General features: G+C 40.8%; 1 protein-coding gene and 1 long non-coding RNA gene across 6 annotated transcripts in view; one reads left to right on the forward strand and one right to left on the reverse strand.

Annotated features, from left to right (window-relative positions):
* Positions 1 to 4872: 4872 nt before the first annotated feature.
* Positions 4873 to 6594, reverse strand: LOC137752551 (uncharacterized). The gene is made up of 2 exons (XR_011071194.1): positions 6511 to 6594; positions 4873 to 6037 (listed from the first exon to the last, which is right to left on the reverse strand). It is a non-coding gene; the product is annotated as an uncharacterized lncRNA (long non-coding RNA).
* IST1 (IST1 factor associated with ESCRT-III) overlaps positions 5834 to 17183 on the forward strand; it is a 43247-nt gene continuing 31897 nt past the window's right edge. For 2 of the 5 annotated variants that reach the window (XM_068527234.1, XM_068527237.1), the window contains exon 1: positions 5834 to 5932. The gene's annotated coding sequence lies outside the window, so the exon portion shown is untranslated. Of the gene's footprint in view, positions 5933 to 9587; positions 9706 to 12056; positions 12102 to 12161; positions 12182 to 17183 lie in introns of those variants that run through there. The other 3 variants (XM_068527235.1, XM_068527238.1, XM_068527236.1) reach the window with 3 other exon arrangements.

Below are 17183 nucleotides of genomic sequence, written 5' to 3' on the forward strand. Positions count from 1 at the left end.
ATGATCCTTCAGTTCTACACAGTTCAGCATGCATCTTCTAAGAATAAGGGCATTCTCCTACTCAACTATGTTATTACACCAATGAAAATTAACAATAATTCCATAGTATCTAATATCTAGTACACAAATTTCCCAAGTTGTTCCCCCAAATATCTATTTTTTCTAATCAGGATCCAGTTGAATTTCATTTGGTTATTATATCTCTTAAGTCTCTTTTAATGTAGAGCCAGTTTTCTTGTAGAAGATTCCACATTTTGCATTTAATTATTAGTATATATACTGTTTATTTAATTCTCCCTCATGACATAGACTTAATTTGAAAATTTTTACTGTGAATATTTTTTTTATTGTGGTAAAATACACATAATATAAAAGCTACCATTTTAATAATTTTTAGTTGTACAGTTCAGTGGCATTAAGTACATTCACAGTTATGTAACCATCATCACCACCCATCACCAGAGCATTTTCCATCTTCCCAAACTGAAATTCTGTACCCGTTAAACAATAACTCCCCACTCTCTCTTCCCCCAGCCCCCCTGGCAACCACCATTCTACTTTCTGTCTCTGAATTTGACCTCTAAGTATCTCGTAGAACTGGAATCCTGTGGTACATGTGTTTTGGTGACTGGTTTATTTCACTTACCATAATGTCTTCAATGTTCATCCACATTGTAGCATGTGTCAGAATTTCCTTCATTTTATTACTATCTTTTTAAAATTTTATTTTATTTATTTCTGGCTGCGTTGGGTCTTCGTTGCTGCACGTGGGCTTTCTCTAGTTGTGGCGAGTGGGGGCTACTCTTCGTTGTGGTGAACAGGCTTCTCATTGCGGTGGCTTCTCTTTTTGCAGAGTGCAGGCTCTAGGCGCACGGGCTTCAGTAGTTGTGGCATGTGGGCTCAGTAGTTGTGTCTCACAGGCTCTAGATCACAGGCTCAGTAGTTGTAGCACACGGGCTTAGTTGCTCTGCGACATGTGGGATCTTCCCGGACCAGGGTTCGAACCCGTGTCCCCTGCATTGGCAGGCAGATTCTTAACCACTGCGCCACTGGGGAAGTTCCCTATGAACATTTTAAAACATACTTATGAAAACTATAAAACACTGATAAAAGAAATTAAAGATGATTCAAAGAAATGGAAAGATATCCCGTGCTCTTGGATTGGAAGAATCAATTCTATTAAAATGGCCATATTACCTAAAGCAATCTACAGATTTAATGTAATCCCTATCAAAATACCCAGGACATTTTTCACAGAATTAGAACAAATAATTCTAAAATTTATGTGGAACCACAAAAGACCCCGAATTGCCAAAGCAATCCTGAGAAAAAAGAACAAAGCTGGATAACCCTCCCAGACCTTACACTATACTACAAAGCTACAATAATCAAAACAGCATGGTATTGGCACAAAAACAGACACATAGATCAAGGGAAGAGAATAGAGAGCCCAGAAACAAACCCACACACCTATGGTTAATTAATCTTTGACAAAGGAGGCAAGAATATACAATGGAGGGTACTGGGAAAACTGGACAGCTACCTGTAAAAGAATGAAATTAGAACATTCTCTAACACTATACACAAAAATATGAGGTATCCACTATACAATAAATGAGGTATCACCTCATACCTGTCAGATTAAAGAGGGACTACTCTGGTGGTCCAGTGGTGGGGAGTCTGCCTTCCAATGCAGGGGACGCAGGTTCAAATGCTGGTTGGGGAACTAGGATCCCACATGCCGCGAGGCAACTAAGCCCGCGCGCCACAACTACTGAGCTTGCGCACCTCAATGAGACAGCCCACGTGTCAGAAACTACAGAACCCACGCGCTCTGGAGCCCGTGTGCCACAACTAGAGAGAGAAAACCCGCATTCCACAACTAGAGAGAAGCCCATGCACTGCAACAGAGAGCCCACGTGCCACAACTAAGACCTGACGCAGCCAATTAAATAAATAATTAATTAATTAAAACAAAACCAAAATGGATTAAAGAGTTAAATATAAGGCCAGATACTATAAAACTCCTAGAGGAAAACATAGGCAGAACATAAATCTTTGACAAAAATCGCAGCAATATTTTCTTAGATCAGTCTCCCAAGGCAAAAGAAATAAAAGCCAGAAGAAATAGATGGGACCTAAGTAAGCTTAAAACCTTTTGCATAGCAAAGGAAACCATCAACAAAACAAAAAGACAACCTATGGAATGGGAGAAAATACTTGCAAATGATGCGACTGGCAAGAGGTTAATATCCAAAACATACCAACAGCTCACACAACTCAATATCAAAACAAAAAAAAAAACAAAAAAAAAAGCCCCAAAAAACAACCCAATCAAAACATGGGCAGAAGACTTGAATAGTCATTTTTCTAAAGAAGACAAACAGATGGCTAACAGGCACATGAAAAAATGCTCAACATCGCTAATTATCAGAGAAATGCAAATCACTGAGGTATCACCTCATACCTGTCAGAATGGCTATCATCAAAAAGTCTACAAACAATAAATGTCAGACAGGATGTGGAGAAAAGGGAACCCTCCTGCACTGTTGGTGGGAAGGTAAATTGGTGCAGCCACTATGGAAAACACTATGAAGCTTCCTTGAAAAACTAAAAATAGAACTACCATATAATCCAGCTATCCAGAGAAAATGAAACACTAATTCGAAAAGATACTTGCACCCCAATGTTCACAGCAGTACTATTTACAATAGCCAAGACATGGAAGCAACCAAAGTGCCAATCAACAGACAACTGGATTAAGAAGATGTGAAGACTTCCCTGGTGGTCCAGTGGTTAAGACTCCGTGCTTCTGGGGACTTCTCTGGTGGTCCAGTGGTTAGGAATCCGCCTTCCAATGCAGGGGATGTGGATTTGATCTCTGGTCGGTGAACTAGGATCCCACATGCCGCAACTACTGAGCACACGAGCCACAACTAGAGAGAGAAGCCTGCGCGCCTCAATGAAGATCCTGCATGGTGCAACTAAGACCTGATACAGCCAAAAAAAAAAAAAAAAAAGACTCCGTGCTTCCACTGCAGGGAGTGCAGGTTCAATCCCTGGTCAGGGAACTAAGATCCCACATGCCTCACGGCGCAGCCAAAAAAAGATGTGACACCACACACACACACACACACACACACACACACACACACACAGAGGAATATCATTCAGCTATAAAAAGGATGAAATATTGCAGCCATGTGGATGGACCTGGAGAGTATTATGCTTAGTGAAATAAGTCAGAGAAAAACAAATACCATATGATATCACTTATAAGTGGAATATAAAAAATAATACAAATGAATGTATATACAAATCAGAAACAGAGTCACAGATGTAGAAAACAAACTTATGGTTACCAGAGGGGAGAGGGACGGGGCGGGGCAGGGGATGGGATAAATTAGGGATATGGGATTAACAGATACAAACTACTAGCACAGGGAATTATACCCAATAGCTTGTAATAACCTATAATGGAATATTACCTGCAAAAAAACACCTGAATTGCTATGTTGTACACCGAAAACTAACACAATATTGTAAATCAACTATACTTCAATTAAAAAAAAATTTTTCCTTTTTAACTAACTGGTTATGCTGAAATAAAGTCAGTAAAGGTAAAAAAAATACTTAAATATAGAGAAGATAGTACAATAATAACTGTCATCCAATTCAATAATTATCAAAATTTTTGCCCCTACCTACAATATGCATTTCTTCTTTTTTTTTAATTAATTAATTTATTTTTGGCTGCGTTGGGTCTTCATTGCAGCACACGGGCTTTCTCTAGTTGTGGCATGTGGTGGGGGGGGCTACTTTTCGTTGTGGTGGCTTCTCTTGTTGCAGAGCACGGGCTCTAGGTGCACAGGCTTCAGTAGTTGTGGCACGCGGGCTCAGTAGTTGTGGCGCACGGGCTTAGTTGCTCCGTGGCATGCGGGCTTTTCCCGGACCAGGGCTCGAACCCCTGTCCCCTAGCATTGGCAGGCGGATTCTTAACCATTGCGCCACCAAGGAAGCCCAAGAAGAGATTCTTTTTAAATTGTTTAAGAAATGCATACTGGGAGGGACTTCCCTGGTGGCTCAGTGGTTAAGAATCCGCCTGCCAACGCTAGGGGACAGGGGTTCGAGCCCTGGTCCGGGAAGAGGCCGCATGCCACGGAGCAACTAAGCCCGTGCGCCACAACTACTGAGCCCGTGTGCCACAACTACTGAAGCCTGTGCACCTAGAGCCCGTACTCTGCAACAAGAGAAGCCACCGCAACGAGAAGCCCGGGCACCACAACGAAAAGTAGCCCCCCCACCACATGCCACAACTAGAGAAAGCCCGTGTGCTGCAATGAAGACCCAACGCAGCCAAAAATAAATAAATAAACAAAATAAATTCATAAAAAAAAAAGGACCTCTTCTTACAAAATCTCAGTGCTATTTTCATGCTTAAGAAAGTAACAATTCTTTGGTTAGTTGGTACCATATAATACCTGGTCCATCATCTAATTTTCCCAATTGTCTAAAATAATATCTTTATAAAAGACTATGGGGGGACTTCCCTTGCGGTCCAGTGGTTAAGACTCCGAGCTCCCAACGCAGGGGACACGGGTTTCCTCCCTGGTGGGGGAACTAAGATCCCGCTTGCCGCTAGGTGCGGCCAAAAAAAGACTATAAATTCGTTTGAATCAGTATCTAAACAAGGTCCACACAGGTAACATTTGGTTGTTGTGTTTCTAAGGCTCTTTAAATTCGAGCAATTTACTCTCTTTTTTTTTTTAAGATGCTATTACTTTATTGCAAAATGGACTCAATTCATATATGCACGCATTTACCAAAAAAAAAAAAAATCCACCACATATTAAATGAAAAAAGTACAGTGTATTTTGAGGTTCTGAAAGCTGGTTTTAATTTAGAAATACTGCAAGTGGTTATACAGACACATTATTTCTAAATCCATATGACCCTCTTATGGATACACGTAGCTCCATCCTTGTCATATTACCGCATCACAATTTAGCAAACCACAATTTTGGTCTTGGTAGATGCAGCCTGTACAGCAGGGGGCAGGATTACCTCCTTCTGGAAGCCAAGAGCTCAGGAATCCCCTTCCAACGTTAAGCAGAGAGAATGGTTTTCAAGTTGAACACAAAGATAACTAAATGAAAAAGTTTCCTCGGAATCCAGAGATAAAGTAAATTCCCAGACAATGTGGTGCTGAGGAAATATCTTAAATAAGTAATACTGTAGATATTCTGATTGCAAGAGCAATCACACTTGGTTTCAAAGCGGGGCAGGAGTATTCAGAGTGGTTAGGAGAGAGGGTGGGTGGCCTAAGGGAGGAGTGCTTAGAGTCGGATAAAGAGCGGTGTGTTGCCAGAGAAGGGTGGAATCCTGCTCAGCAGGTCATTTGATGAAAGAAACCGAAACGCAGGAGGAAAGCCTCCATGGCGAGTGGAGTCGAGCGAGGGACAAGAGCAAATCTCAGAGAGTAACTCAGGGTGTTTGGGAGGCGGCGCTGAAGCCGATTTTTCCAGAGACTGGAACAACACTAACATGGCACTGCGCGAGGATTCGGAAAACAAGCCTCCTCCACCAGCCTCCCTGCGCCCCGGTCGACACCAGCTAAATCAAAGCAGCGCCCCAGCAGGTGACTCTGGCTACGTGACGTGTATTCCGCTACTGTCCATGCCTCCGCCGCTGGAAGTAGTCCCCGGCCGCGCTGGCTCCGAAGGGAGCTGGGCGGGGGAGCCCGGACGCCCTCGGGGCGTGAGTCCCGAGCGGAGGGCGCTCAGCCAATCCCTGGAAAGAGGGCGTGGCTAGCTCGGCCCCGCGGATCCCTCCGCCCTGCTCATTGTGCTGAGGACTAGTTAGCCGCCATTTTGGATGCTGAGGTTTCACCTCCAGGTCTGTCTCTTCCGTGTTCAGGTCCGGATTCGGTCAGGTGAGTGTGGCTTCTTCAGCGTCAAGGATCTTTGTTTTCCTCCTCACACTGCGCTCCGGATTTAGTAGTCCCTAGCCCGGGATTCAGAGGACGCTGAGGTGGCAGCTGAGGAGAAAGAGAAGGATCCTGGATGTGAGGGTCAGGCTGGAGGTCGGGCCGGAAGGGCTGCGGCGCGGAAGGCCGCCCAAGGCCGGGCCCGGGGGCGTGGCAGGGCCGCGGTAAACTTGGAGACCGTTGGTCCCGAATACTTGACGCCGCCAAACTTTCTTGTTGTCCTCCCTGCTCCGAGGCGTCACTTCCCCGGGGCGGAAACGCCGCGGCTTGGGCTTCGGCACCCAACGGGCACAGGGCCGGGCCGGCGCTCTCGGAGACTCCCTTACCCAGTCCCTTCTGGCCCAGGGAGGCTTCGGTAAGGTTGTGTCCCCGGTGCCTGCGGGAGTCTGTGAGCCTCCGAGCCCGGCAGCCTCCCCCCGGGCGGGGCGGCCTCCTGGGAAGGTACCTGGGGGCCCCGGAAGAAACTGAGTTTTTCTTTAGCGGAAACAAAAAGCGACCTCTGACCCCCTTTCGGAGACCCTTGCCTGTCTGATGAGCAATCTTGTGAGGAGCCTGTAGCCCTGTCCTTGCCCCCTTCCTCTTCTGTTCTCGTCGCTCCTCTTGCGCGGTGCTGGAGGTGAGAGGACTTGAAACTCGACCTGTATAAAGTTTTACCAGGATCGGGACCGAAGAGCGTCCGGTTTAATGATTAGGTAATGGGAGAGACAGCCACTTCCACTCTCTGAAGTAGTAAGATTGAAATTAAGAGCTGGTCATAGTTTTTCTATTATGCTTGCGTATTCATTATTTTTTAACTTTTTATTACGAACATTGCAAACAGACAAAGGTAAGGACTAATGAATTCCCTCCTAATCCAGCTTCAACAACGATCAGTTCATGTCCAATCTTGTTTCGTTTATACCCCCGTTGTGTATTTATTTAATAAAGTAATGGTTGATATATATATGTTTCCTCCACCTCCCCCCTTCCCCCCTTTGACTCCTTTACCTACGGAGAAATTTCCACGGGAAATTTTGTTTTTACAACTTCCTTAGAACCTCATCTTCTGGGATAGGAGGACTTAGTAATATCCTTTTATTAGAGGATAAAAGATTGTTTTGAAACCTCAATGTTAGTATTACTTTTTTTTTTTTAATTTATTTTTGGCTGTTGGGTCTTCGTTGCTGTGTGCGGACTTTCTCTAGTTGCAGCGAGCAGGGGCTACTCTTCATTGTGGTGCGCGGGCTTCTCATTGCGGTGGCTTCTCGTTGCGGAGGCTTCTCGTTGCGGAGCACGGGCTCTAGGCGCATGGGCTTCAGTAGTTGTGGCACTTGGGCTCAGTAGTTGTGGCTCGCGGGCTCTAGAGCGCAGGTTCAGTAGCTGTGGCGCACGGGCTTAGTTGCTCCGCGGCATGTGGGATCTTCCTGGACCAGGGCTCGAACCCGTGTCCCCTGCATTGGCAGGCGGATTCTTAACCACAGCGCCACCAGGGAAGCCCAGTATTACATTTTAAAGCCACCCAGTTTCTCAAGTTTTCTCGTTTTTAAGGTAGTGTTATTGTTCTGTCCAAATTGTTTTCCTTCTCCCTCTCTTCCTGTGCCTCTGGCTTCTCAGTGATAGGAGTTCCAGAATCCCCAACTCTAGTCTACTTAGTTTAAGCTCTCATTCCTTTAAAATCAGAATCAAGTCCCAATGATGTGTAGTCTCTTTTGACTTAAAAATAAAACTAGAAAAAAAATAAATAGAAAAGAGTGCAGTCTAATGAAGTAATTTAAAATACAGGAAAAGTAGTATGCACATGAATACTAATTTCAGCATTATTTTATATGGCAAATATAAAAAGGTTGGGGAATGAATTAAAAATGATTACTCAGTGTGGTATTAGGCAGCCATTAAAATAAGGTTCTAAAGGCTGTAGCAGATATGCTGTTAAGTGATAAAAGGACTCACTAGTGATCAGAGTCCATCATTGCAACTTTGTAAAAATATGCCTTAAGAGAAACTCTTGGTAAAAGTATACCCAAAGAATTTTTTAATGTTACTTTTATTGAGAAACAAGATAAAGATCCTTTTATAATGCCTACACATTTCAGTATTTATAGCTCCTTCCAGAAAATCTTGATGGTCTCTGAATTCTGAAGCCTGTACTTTTCTTGTGAGTTGTACATGATGCTACTAGTTTTGTGGTCCTTTATTTTATTAGATTTTCAATCTTGATTAGTTTGGTCACTGGAGATTTGATTATAGTGTGAAAATATGTAAACTTGGCATTCTGTAAATGAAATGGTTTTAAGAATTGGGCTATATTATCTTGGAAATGCCTTCTAGCTTGCTTGTACTTTTATGTCACATCTTCACGTCCGCAATACCTAAATCATACCTAAATGTGTTTACATCACTTATTTTATAAGAAAGAAGTATTCAGGATAAATAAAATAATACATTTCAAATACAGAAGTTTTCCTATGTACTACAAAATATCATTCTATCCACTGTTGACTCTGTTGCCTCCCTTCACAGCTTGGTTCTTTTGGAGCTACAGGACTCTAAAGTTGGTTTCTTAGGACATGAGGGTCTGTTTTGCTATTTCTAGCTAAAGTTTTCAGGATTAGTGCCTCTGGGCAGCTTCACTAATTTGGGTAGCTGTTCTGAGCTGCAGCAGTCTTTCCCTTCTCCCCCCAAGTAACATGAGGAATGAGCCAATCCATGGTTTTACATTTTCCCTTATTCAGGATGGAGAGATTATCCAGTTTTAAAAGGCTCCGGGAGCTGAGTGATAAAAGAGGGACTAGATCAGTTTGTTGTTCCAATGTTAAGGTCTGGGGTAAAGTGAGGGATCGGAAAGAGCCAAGAAGGGAACATGAGATTGCTGACCAGTGTGTGACATAATGGTGTTACACTAATAAAAATAGTAGTTAGAATACTGAGAACTAGATTTGCAATCACTGGTTCATAATCCTTTTATAAGGTTTATGTTATAGTTGTTTATGTATCTTATAGTTGTTTTTGTGTCAGTTGTCCCCATTAGATTGTGAACTCCTTGAAACACCAGGGTCACATCTTACTTAAATGTCTCTTGTCTCTGTTGGCTTAGCACAGTACTTGATAGAATAGCACTCAACAAATGTTTGGTGAGTGGATGAATGACAGTAAAAATGTTGAGGCACAAAATGATCTCGGAATAACCTCTAAATCAGAAGAGAATTTTAAATTAGGTATTGGACGATATTAGTATGTGGTAATGTGTATATGTTTGTTTTATGTGTATAAGTGTTTGTATATGTATAAAACAGTAACTGTTGACCAGAATAGTTTATTAACTTTTAGGTTATTCCTAAAATTAATATTCCTAATCATGCAAGATACAAAGTTTACGGTAGTTAGCTTTGGAAACACAGATTCAAATCCTGAAATGTGGGAATTCCCTGGAGGTCCAGTGATAAGGACTTGGCACTTTCACTGCTGGGGCCCAGGTTCCGTCCCTGGTCAGGGAACTAAGATCCCTGCAAGCTGTGCTGCATGGCCCCCCCAAAAAAAATCCTGAAATGGTAATTAAATTGATCTTTTGTATTAGATAAGTTTTGGGTCTAATGATTTTTAAAATATATTGGTAATTATTTAGGACCTGTGCCCCCTGCATTGGAAGCACGGAGTCTTAACTACTGGGCAACCACGGAAGTCCAGGAATCTAATTTCTGAAAGCTGAAAATCCTCAGAACTCAAGTTGACAAAGTGTTTTGGTAAATTATTTTCCTTTCCTTAAATCTAAAACAAAACTAGATTCTGTAAGTTTGTGAAATTCAAAAAAACAATGTTATTTTTAGTTAAATTTCCACTAATTAACATAATGAATGAGTGACAGCTTTGTACTAAGTACTGTAATGCAGTGTGAGAATAACAGTGGAACCTCAGAAATAGTGTTTGCCTTGAAGAAGAGCTATACTGATTATATACAGTTGAAATCCTCCAATGAGGTCAAAACAGTTAATCAAAAAAGTTAAAGCAGGGGAAAAGAGATACAAAGCATACCTTTAACTTTTTATTTTAACCTAAGACACATACAAAATTCCATTTAATAATGGAGCATAACCTTTAAAAATTGTGAATCACTGTATTGTATAACAATCAATATTATAACTTATGTAATATTGTACATCAGCTATTCAGTTTTTAAGTTTTATTTATCAGCTGATCTTTAGATTATTAGACTTTTTTCTTTGAGTATGGGTCTTTTTTTTTTTTTTTTTAAATTTCTGGCTGCGTTGGATCTTCGTTGTTGCGCTCAGGCCTTCTCTAGTTGGCGGCGAGCGGGGGCCACTCCTCGTTGCGGTGTGCGGGCTTCTCATTGCGGTGGCTTCTCTTGTTGCGGAGCACCGGCTCTAGGCGTGCAGGCTTCAGTAGTTGTACCATGCAAGCTCAGTAGTTGTGGCTCGCAGGCTCTAGAGCGCAGGCTCAGTAGTTGTGGTGCACAGGTCCAGTTGCTCCGTGGCATGTGGGATCTTCCCGGAGCAGGGCTCGAACCCGTGTCTCCTGCGTTGGCAGGTGGATTCTTAACCACTGCGTCACCAGAGAAGCCCAGAGTATGGGTCTGTTGACTAGAGTATATTTTATTTTACTTTATTTTATTTATTTTTTGGCCGCACCCCTTGGCTTGTGGGATCTCAGTTCCCCAACCAGGCATCAAACCTGGGCCACAGCAGTGAAAGTCCGGAATCCTAACCACTGGACCACCAGGGAACTCCCTAGAGTTTTCTTTTTTTCTTTTTTTTTTTAAAATTTATTTATTTAATTTATTTTTGGCTGTGTCATGTCTTAGTTGCAGCAGGCAGGATCTTTGCTGAGGCATTTGGGATCTTTTGTTGCAGTGCGCAGGCTTCTCTCTAGTTGCGGTGTGCTGGTTTTCTCTTCTCTAATTGTGGCTCGCAGGTTCCATAGCGTGTGGGTTCTGTAGTTTGCGGCACACAGGCTCTCTCGTTGAGGCATGTGAGCTCAGTAGTTGTGGTGCGCGGGTTTAGTTGCCCCGCGGCATGTGGGATTCTAGTTCCCCGACCAGGGATCGAACCCGCGTCCTCTGCATTGGAAGGTGGATTCTTCACCACTGGACCACCAGGGAAGTCCCCTAGAGTTTTTTTTTTAACTAATGTTTATATGGTGCTTATTGTGTACGTATGTTCTAGGCACTGTTCTAAATGCCACAATTTTTTTTTTTTTTTTTTTGGCCATACCGCAAGGCTTGCGGGATATTAGTTCCCCAACCAGGGATTGATCCCAGGCCCTCGCCAGTGAAAGCACGGAGTCCTAACCACTGGACAACCGGGGAATTCCCTAAACTCCACAGATTTTCATTTAATCCTCATACCAGCCTTTTGAGGTGTGAGGGTTCATATAAATATTTGTGCTAATTTTCCTTAAATGTTTGACAGAGAAGCTACCTGGGCCTGGATTTTCTTTTGGAATGGTTCCTAATTTTATATTCAATTTTTGTAATGTTTAGGGGCAATTACATTTTCGATTTCTTTGTGTAAGTTTTTTTTTTTTTTAATTGAAGTATAGTTGATTTACAGTGTTGTGTTAGCTTTGGGTGTACAGCAAAGTGATTAAGTTATACATGTATATCTCTTCTTTTTCAGATTTTTTTCCGTTATAGGTTATTACAAGATGTTGAATATAGTTTCTCTTTGTGTCAATTTTGGTAAATTGCGTTTTTAACAGATTTGTACATTTTGTCTCATGGTTGAATTTATAGGTGTAGATTAGTAATAATGTTCCCTTCTAATATTTGTAGGATCTGTAATGATATCCGTCTCTTTTCGTACTGACACTGGTAATTTGTGTCTCCTCTCTCTCTCTCTCTCCCTCCCTCCCCCCTCTCCCTCCTTCCCTCCTTCCTCTTTTCAAAAGAACCTGCATTTGGTTTTATTGATTTTCCTCTTTTCTGTTTCATTGGTTTTTGCCTTGTTTTTATTGTTTCCTTCTGCTTGCTTTGGGTTAGTTTTGCTCTTTTTATCGTTACTTGTGGTGGAAGCTTAGATTACTAATTTGAGACCTACCTTCTTTTTTAATATAAATTTATTTATTTATTTATTTTCAGCTGCGTTGGGTCTTCGTCGCTGCGCTCGGACTTTCTCTGGTTGCGGTGAGCAGGGGCTACTCTTCGTTGCCCTGCGCGGGCTTCTCATTGTGGTGGCTTCTCTTGTTGCGGAGCACGGGCTCTAGGTGCGCAGGCTTCAGTAGTCGTGGCACGCGGGCTCTAGAGTGCAGGCTCAGTAGTTGCTCCGTGGCATGTGGGATCTTCCCGGACCAGGGCTCGAACCCGTGTTCCTGCATTGGCAGGTGAATTCTTAATCACTGCACCACCAGGGAAGTCCCGAGACTTTTCTTCTTTCCTAATGTAAACATTTAGAGTTGTAAATTTTGCCCTAAGCACTGCTTTAGCTTCAACCACAAATTTGGTGTTATATTTTAATTTTCATTTTCTTGCAGTTTAAACCTTTAAAAATAATTTCCACTTAAAGCTTCCTCTTTAACATGGATTATTTAGAAGTAATGGTGTTTAATTTCCAAGTGTTTGGAGATTTTGTTATTTTTCTTGTTACTGATTTTTGGTTAATTTCCATTGCAGTTAAAGAATATACTTTGGGTGACTTAAGTTCTGTTTAATTTGTTAAGGTTTGTTTTGTACCTCAGGATACGGTCTATATTCATGAACGTTCCCTGTGCTTTGCTGTGTTGAGTGGAGTGTTCTATATAAATGTCAGTAAGATACAATTGGTGTTCACTTCTTCTATATCCTGATATTCTGTCTACTAGTTTGATGAATTACAGAGGGAAGTACAGTTGAAGTCTCCAACTACAATTAGGGATTTGTTTCTTTGTCCTGTCCTGTCTTCTTGTATTTTGAAGCTCCGTTGTTCTGTGAATTCACTATTAGTATTGTTACATTTTCTTCGTGAATTCACCCTTTAATGATTATATAATATTCCTTTGTATCCCTGGCTATTCTTGCTGAAGTCTACTTTGTTTAACAATATAGCCCCTTCAGCTTTTTTTTTTAAGTTGAGATATAATTGATGTATAACATTTTATTAGTTTCAGGTGTACAACATGATTTGATATTTGTATGTATTGTGAAATGATCACAACAGTAAGTCTAGTTAACATCTATCACCATACCGAGTTACAATTATTTCTCTTTTGATGAGAACTTTTAAGATTTATTCTCTTGGGACTTCCCTTGCAGTCCAGTGGTTAAGACTCTACGCTTCCACTGCAGGAAGCGTGGGTTCAATTCCTGGTCAGGGAACTAAGATCCCATATCCCACATGCCATGCGGCACAGCCAGAAAATTAAAAAATAATAAAAAAAAAAGATTTATTTTCTTAGCAACTTTCAAATATGCAGTATAGTATTAACCATAGTCACTACACCACATTGTACATTACGTCCCATGACTCATTTATTTTATAACTGGAAGTTCGTAACGAAATGGGTAGAGGGGGTCGAAAGGTACAGCTTTCAGCTTTCTTTTGAGTAGTGTTTGCGTGATCTACTTTTTTTCATCCTTTACTTTTTTTTTTTTTAACATCTTTATTGGAGTATAATTGCTTTACAATGGTGTGTCAGTTTCTGCTTTATAACAAAGTGAATCAGTTATACATATACATATGTTCCCATATCTCTTCCCTCTTGCGTCTCCCTCCCTCCCACCCTCCCTATCCCACCCCTCTAGGTGGTCACAAAGCACCGAGCTGATCTCCCTGTGCTATGTGGCTGCTTCCCACTAGCTATCTATTTTACATTTGGTAGTGTATATATGTCCATGCCACTCTCTCACCCTGTCACATCTTACCCTTCCACCTCCCCGTATCCTCAAGTCCATTCTCTAGTAGGTCTGTGTCTTTATTCCCGTCTTGCCACTAGGTTCTTCATGACTTTTTTTTTTCCCTTAGATTCCATATGTATGTGTTAGCATACTGTATTTGTTTTTCTTTTTCTGACTTATTTCACTCTGTATGACAGACCCTAACTCCATTCACCTCACTACAAATACCTCCATTTTGTTTCTTTTTATGGCTGAGTAATATTCCATTGTATATATGTGCCACATCTTCTTTATCCATTCATCCGATGATGGCCACTTAGGTTGCTTCCATGTCCTGGCTATTGTAAATAGAGCTGCAATGAACATTTTGGTACATGACTCTTTTTGAATTATGGTTTTCTCAGGGTATATGCCCAGTAGTGGGATTGCTGGGTCGTATGGTAGTTCTATTTTTAGTTTTTTAAGGAACCTCCATACTGTTCTCCATAGTGGCTGTATCAATTTACATTCCCACCAGCAGTGCAAGAGTGTTCCCTTTTCTCCACACCCTCTCCAGCATTTATTGTTTCTAGATTTTTTGATGATGGTCATTCTGACCGGTATGAGATGATATCTCATTGTAGTTTTGATTTGCATTTCTCTAATGATTAATGATGTTGAGCATTCTTTCATGTGTTTGTTGGCAATCTGTATATCTTCTTTGGAGAAATGTCTGTTTAGGTCTTCTGCCCATTTTTGGATTGGGTTGTTTGTTTTTTTGTTATTGAGCTGCATGAGCTGCTTGTAAATCTTGGAGATTAATCCTTTGTCAGTTGCTTCATTTGCAAATATTTTCTCCCATTCTGAGGGTTGTCTTTTGGTCTTCTTTATGGTTTTCTTTGCTGTGCAAAAGCTTTTAAGTTTCATTAGGTCCCATTTGTTTATTTGTGTTTTTATTTCCATTTCTCTAGGAGGTGGGTCAAAAAGGATCTTGCTGGGATTTATGTCATAGAGTGTTCCGCCTATGTTTTCCTCTAAGAGTTTGATAGTGTCTGGCCTTACATTTAGGTCTTTAATCCATTTTGAGTTTATTTTTGTGTATGGTGTTAGGGAGTGTTCTAATTTCATACTTTTACATGTACCTGTCCAGTTTTCCCAGCACCACTTATTGAAGAGGCTGTCTTTTCTCCACTGTATATGCTTGCCTCCTTTATCAAAGATAAGGTGACCATATGTGCGTGGGTTTACCTCTGGGCTTTCTGTCCTGTTCCATTGATCTATGTTTCTGTTTTTGTGCCAGTACCAAACTGTCTTGATTACTGTAGCTTTGTAATGTAGTCTGAAGTCAGGGAGCCTGATGCCTCCAGCTCCATTTTTCGTTCTCAAGATTGCTTTGGCTATTCAGGGTCTTCTGTGTTTCCATACAAATTGTGAAATTTTTTGTTCTAGTTCTGTGAAAAATGTCATTGGTAGTTTGATAGGGATTGCATTGAATCTGTAGATTGCTTTGGGTAGTAGAGTCATTTTCACAGTGTTGATTCTTCCAATCCAAGAACATGGTATATCTCTATCTATTTGTATCATCTTTAATTTCTTTCATCAGTGTCTTATGATTTTCTGCATACAGGTCTTTTGTCTCCTTAGGTAGGTTTATTCCTAGATATTTTATTCTTTTTGTTGCAATGGTAAATGGGAGTGTTAATTTCACTTTCAGATTTTTCGTCATTAGTGTATAGGAATGCAAGAGATTTCTGTGCATTAATTTTGTATCCTGCTACTTTACCAAATTCATTGATTAGCTCTAGTAGTTTTCTGGTAGCATTTTTAGGATTCTGTATGTATAGTATCATGTCATCTGCAAACAGTGACAGCTTTACTTCTTCTTTTCCAATTTGGATTCCTTTTATTTCTTTTTCTTCTCTGATTGCTGTGGCTAACACTTCCAAAACTATGTTGAATAATAGTGGTGAGAGTGGGCAACCTTGTCTTGTTCCTGATCTTAGTGGAAATGGTTTCAGTTTTTCACCATTGAGGACAATGTTGGCTGTGGGTTTGTCATATATGGCCTTTATTATGTTGAGGAAAGTTCCCTCTATGCCTACTTTCTGCAGGGCTTTTATCATAAATGGGTGCTGAATTTTGTCGAAAGCTTTCTTTGCATCTATTGAGATGATCATATGGTTTTTCTCCTTCAATTTGTTAATATGATGTATCATGTTGATTGATTTGCATATATTGAAGAATCCTTGCATTACTGGAATAAACCCCACTTGATCATGGTGTATGATCCTTTTAATGTGCTGTTGGATTCTGTTTGCTAGTATTTTGCTGAGGATTTTTGCATCTATGTTCATCAGTGATATTGGCCTGTAGTTTTCTTTCTTTGTGACATCTTTATCTGGTTTTGGTATCAGGGTGATGGTGGCCTCGTAGAATGAGTTGGGGAGTGTTCCTCCCTCTGCAATATTTTGAAAGAGTTTGAGAAGGATGGGTGTTAGCTCTTCTCTAAATGTTTGATAGAATTTGCCTGTGAAGCCATCTGGTCCTGGGCTTTTGTTTGTTGCAAGATTTTTAATCACAGTTTCAATTTCATTACTTGTGATTGGTCTGTTCATATTTTCTATTTCTTCCTGGTTCAGTCTCGGCAGGTTGTGCATTTCTAAGAATGTGTCCATTTCTTCCAGGTTGTCCATTTTATTGGCATAGAGTTGCTTGTAGTAATCTCTCATGATCGTTTGTATTTCTGCAGTGTCAGTGGTTACTTCTTTTTCATTTCTAATTCTATTGATTTGAGTCTTCTCCCTTTTTCTCTTGATGAGTCTGGCTAATGGTTTATCAATTTTGTTTATCTTCTCAAAGAACCAGCTTTTAGTTTTATTGATCTTTGCTGTTGTTTCCTTCATTTATTTTTGATCTGATCTTTATGATTTCTTTCCTTCTGCTAGCTTTGGGGTTTTTTTGTTCTTCTGTCTCTAATTGCTTTAGGTGCAAGATTAGGTTGTTTATTCGAGGTGTTTCCTGTTTCTTGATGTAGGCTTGTATTGCTATAAACTTCCCTCTTAGAACTGCTTTTGCTGCATCCCATCGGTTTTGGGTCATCGTGTCTCCATTGTCATTTGTTTCTAGGTATTTTTTGATTTCCCCTTTGATTTCTTCAGTGATCACTTCGTTATTAAGTAGTGTATTGTGTAGCCTCCATGTGTTTGTATTTTTTACAGATCTTTTCCTGTAATTGATATCTAGTCTCATAAGGTTGTGGTCAGAAAAGATACTTGATACGAATTCAATTTTCTTAAATTTACCAAGGCTTGATTTGTGACCCAAGATATGATCTATCCTGGAGAATGTTCCATGAGCACTTGAGAAAAATGTGTATTCTGTTGTTTTTGGGTGGAATGTCCTATAAATATCAATTAA

This window comes from Eschrichtius robustus, chromosome 19, assembly GCF_028021215.1.
Source record: "Eschrichtius robustus isolate mEscRob2 chromosome 19, mEscRob2.pri, whole genome shotgun sequence".
In the NCBI taxonomy this organism is placed as follows: domain Eukaryota; kingdom Metazoa; phylum Chordata; class Mammalia; order Artiodactyla; family Eschrichtiidae; genus Eschrichtius; species Eschrichtius robustus.